Here is a 5,273-nt window from a genome sequence, read left to right on the forward strand (position 1 = left end):
CTTTCATGTACCATCCTTCACACATAGAAGAAGACTTATGCTCTTTTATTTTACTCATATCCTTGGAATGTAGAGCAACTTGCACATCTTAAAAATTCAAGGATTCTTCTCCATACAACAAGGTTTCTTTGAAGTGTGCATGTGAATTTGTTAAAGCACATAACAACAATAAACCTTGGTCCTTATTTTTAATATTAACATCAATGTTTTTCAAATCAAGTATTAATTCATTAAACACAACTAACAACTCTAGTAAAGAATTTTCTTCATTCATCTTGAAATAATATAAGACCTGTTTTAGATAAATATGATTTATCGAAGATTTCATCATGTAAAAACCTTCAAGCTTAACCCAAACCCTACAACAGTTTTTTATTTTGAAGTTTGTCTCAGAACCTTATCACAAAGGTTCAATGTAATTTTACTATGGGCTTTCTCGATCATTATTGTCTTCTCATTTTCTGTTAATGCTACATCCATCGTATATGAATCTTTCAGTTCTTCTAGCAATACCTGTTGAGCAAGAAGGGGTCACATCTTGAAACATCATAGACCAAAATCATTCATCCTGATGAATTTTTAAATCTCAAGTTTTGTTGAAGGCATGACTGCTCCACGCTCAATACACCAATTAGTTGTTGAACAAAAACTCACAAAAAAGAAATGATTCTTGATGATTGAATTATAGAAATTTAGAAACAAGAAAGAGAAAGTAAAGATAACATAAACAAAAAATGTTTCATCTTTGAGGAAGGTGCTCAAAGCTCCCCAAAATCTTTATTTAATTTTTAAATATTGAATATAAGTGAGAAACACAATTAATGAATCAATCTAGTTAAAAACATTTAAAATAACAAAGTACTAGTAACTAATTAACTAACTCAAAACAAAAAGTTAGTTAAGAAGTTTGTTGATTAGATGAGTTAAGCTAAAAATATTCACCTTGGTACAACCATTGCTGCAACTTCTGCTTACAAAAGACTTCAACAAAATTTTGCAGTTTTTACTCAGGGTCCAAGAGCTTAATAACCCTTCAAATTTATCAAATATAAATAGAGGGGAAACTTGAAACTTGGTCGTGAAGCTAGGGCAAACCATTCTCTAGATCTTTAGCCCAGGTCCAAAGAGCACCGATAAATACGTCATTCCCCAAAGAGCCTCTATAAATACATCATTATCAAAATGAGAGGGGGATCTCTGATAAGTGCCAAAATGTCAATGTTTTGAGTATGTAAATAGTGGCACTTATCGATACTTTTGTTAATACCGTTTGAATAATTCCCCGTTTTGTGTATAAATACATATACTTTGTGAATAATTGTATTTTCATATACTTTTATACCATTTGATAGTTTTTCCTTTGTTTTTATAGGTATTCATGCTTATTGGAGCCTTGAGGAATAAAGTGTCAAAGGCACGGCTTCGATTTCGCAGTTTTGGTGAAAGCCCGCTTAGCCACCATCAAGCGGACTTCCAAAGACTCAAAATAAGGATGACCAAAATCATCATTTTGGTTTCCATTCATTCATTATTGGATAGAGCATTGAATAAGCTTTCCAACGCTTCGAACCGGGCGCAATTCGGAGTTACGGTTCTCGAGTTATGGCGAAAACAAAATCTGGTTTTTAGCAGACTCCGCTAAGCGGACTCTGTTCCGCTAAGCGGACCTGCGGATTTTCAGACTTGTTAAAAAGGGGAAAAATCACATTTTTAGGTTATGGTTTTGGTATTTTTGAGTCCCAACACCATCAACTTCATTCTTAGAGTAGAATTGGCTTAGAAAACATCTTCGGAGGTTGCATTTGGATGATCGGGGGTGGATTGAGCGTCGAACGGAGCTGACAAACCGGGAGATTTTCTGTTCATTTCTCTTCTTTTTTGTGTATTTCTCTTTGGTTGGTTTTGTTTGTATATTTACTTGAATCTTATGTATATTTACCGATTATAATGTTATGTTTAACTTGCTTTACAAATCTGTGTTGATGTTGTTCTGGATTTTTGCTCTATGCTGGGGATTTGGGTTGCTTTAGAGATAAACTTCTTGAATCCTTATCTAGGATGATAATCTGTTGGTTCTGAACTCTAGAGATAGATTTAGAGCTAGCATTCACCGTGGGTATCTATACTTAATGCTTTCGTGTTTGAGCGGCGCGCGAGAGATCGCCGACGCGAGAATACGGATGTTCTCGTGACTTCGCGTTAGAGATAACCTTAGTTGTGAGATGATCTCGTTTGTGCTCCAGAGATGGACGCTTATGTGAGAGATACGTGATGACATAGATGAGTACTGTAGGTTGAGTATAACGGGTTGGTAAGTGTATGTTTGTGAAGAGTGAATATATTTGCATTCCTGATAAGTTATTTCTCTTCTAAGAATGTGTTTATTCTTTTCCTGTTTATATCTTTGTTTACTTTTTGCTCATTCAATCCCGAGCTCGAAACCATAGAAACTATTGAATGGCATCTCTCCATTTCTGTGGACGATAATTCCTGGATCAATATTTCCAAATCTTTTTTCGTTGCTTGCCCTATACTGCATTCAACAATCTCCAGTTTCTAACAAAAACACACATTAAGAGCTTTCACCAATTTGCGTGTGCTAGCCCTAAATATTGTCATAGTATCCTAAATACCACAAACAGCCCTAGCCTAAACCCTCAAACACAAGGCTATCTCATTGTACTTTTTGCAAAACTGGGATCAAGTTCAAAGTACATGACGCTACTACTAGAGGCAACGATAATGCAAAACTAAGATTGAGAGAGTCTATTTCACTGCAAATATCACATCTTTCATTAATTTAAAGTAACTGGATTTAATTTAGGGTTAAATATACAAAAACCCCTGTAATATTAGCGAAATTCGGTTTAGACCCTGTAAAAGATTTTTTTTAAAACCCCCCTCGTAATTTCTAGATTTCGTCGATATAGCCCCTGTGCAGCCCACTCGTAATTTCTAGATTTCGTCGATATAGCCCCTGCCCAAATTCTATTTTTCAATGACTTGGCAGTCCAGCTGGATTTTTATTTTATTTTTTGTTTAATTTTTAAGAGCCACGTGGAATTTCTTTATTTTTTATTTAATTTTTTTATACAGTATTTTTTTACTTTTATTTTATTCATTATTTTACTTTTTCTTATTAATATTTTTATTACATTTTCTTAAATTATTTTTACTAATATTTTTTTATGAAATTATATTTATAAATTAATTTTAAAATTATTAAAATATATTTTAGAACTTATAGACCAATATCATTTCATGAAGCCCATTACTTATCATTTTTAAATTTGCTGCGAAAAAGAGGTTTATAAACTCTTCTCTATGGAGTAACATTTCGATATGGGACTTTTATATACTATAGTCATTGCATTCAACACTGGGCTATATTCAACCAAGGGAGATTGATATTATCAATTCAACCATCCATTTTTTATCTAAATTTAGCCAGTTCCATATTTATAGGCAAGGGTAATGTTTTGATTCAGGAATAGTTTGATACACATTGCTCATTAACTTGAAGTAATGAAGTCCACGTAACTAGTTCATGCTTTAATGTTAATTCAAAGCAATAGGTGGTATGTTGTTGTAATACCAAAGACTCCCACATCGACTAATAGTGAAAATATATTAGTGTTTATAAGCCAAGCTCACTAATGGTTAAGTAAATTAAAAACAGGTTGAGTAGATGGGCCTCTATTGAGGTAAAATCTCCCGAGGCCCAAATATAAAATTTTGATTGAAAAAAAGTAAAAATTAATTTTAAAAAACAAAAAAAATAATTATTACAAATAAGTAAAAAAATTTGATATAAAAAAATATAACATATTATAAAAACAGTAAAAAACTAAATAAAAAATTAATTATTCTATGTGACTATAAAAGATTTAATAAAAAATAAAATAAAAATCCAGCGCTTATTCTTGAATGTTGGATGCCAAACCTCTTTGGTTATGGAACGTGAATTTCAAAAATCAAGCTTATTCTTGAATGTTGGATGCCAAATTTCTTTGGTTATGGAACGTGAATTTCAAAAATCAAGATTAATGATATGCCTTTGTTGGAATGAATAAGAAATATCTTATGAGATCAATATTGATATTTATCAAAGCAAAACAAATGTGTGGAGCTTTTGAAAAGTGTAAATCCAATTATTGAAAGCAAAGTTTTTAGAAAAGTATTGCTCAAGCCTCAAGTGGCTTTATATATTACGCTAAATTATATTAAATTGATGTTTATCTATGTAGTATTATAATTTGTTTCAATAGCACTTTCAGTAACAGGTCTCATCCTCTTGGCACTTTTGATCAACATAACTATGCCAGATAAACATAAGTTGTGTTCATCTTAAGGGCATGCTTTTAGATCCTAATTCAATTTTTTTTTTCTATTATTGTTATTGGGTCTTCAAAGGGAATTTTTTGCGCTCTCAAAGTCAGTAAAAATGTCGGATCTTCAAAGAGGAATTTTTACCACCCTACGAGGAAATTGTATGTTGGACTTTCATTCAAGGATCCTTGTCGCCCAACGAGATACATTGATGTTGGACCTTCACTAAAGAATTCTCGTCAAGAGAAATCAAAGCAACTTTTGAGGGATTCGACCGACAAGAAATTTATCAAGGCATGACGATATGAAAATCAAACGCCACAAAAATAATTGCAAGAAGAATCGTTGTAACCCCTGAAATTTTTTAATCCGAAAAGGTGTGGTTGCAAACCTACAAATTATGAAAATACAAACGAAAGATACATGTACCTAAAATATCAAATGTTGTGATGTTGGAAGGACTCGCCCTCTAGCGCTATGCTTGAAACGCGCCCTGCTCTTTTCTAAGTTGTATATAAATTCTTCAAGATTCACGTTAAAGACTGGAGGACTCTTTATTTATTAAAGATGTTAAAATTTCACATGAAGGCCATTGCCACTCTTAGAAGTGATATAAATTTTGAACTTTTACATGAAGGTCCTTGCCACACTTAGAGGTGATACAACCACGGGACTTCCATAGGAAAATCTTTGCAACCATAGGAGGTGATACAATTGTTGGACTTCCATAAGAAGATCCTAGCCACCCTAAGAGGTGATATAAATGATAGATTAAGATCATTGTTTCCTAAGAGGCAATATAATTGTTTCATTGAAGAATCTGTGTCGCCTTAAGAGACAACTTACTACTAGAATCCTTGCCAAAGAAAAATTAACTAGTCCAAAGCAAAGCTTGAGGGACTTTTCCCAAGTGCGGCATAGAGGAACACGCCTCGAGCACTAAA

This window comes from Vicia villosa, unplaced genomic scaffold, assembly GCF_029867415.1.
Source record: "Vicia villosa cultivar HV-30 ecotype Madison, WI unplaced genomic scaffold, Vvil1.0 ctg.000664F_1_1, whole genome shotgun sequence".
NCBI lineage: Eukaryota > Viridiplantae > Streptophyta > Magnoliopsida > Fabales > Fabaceae > Vicia > Vicia villosa.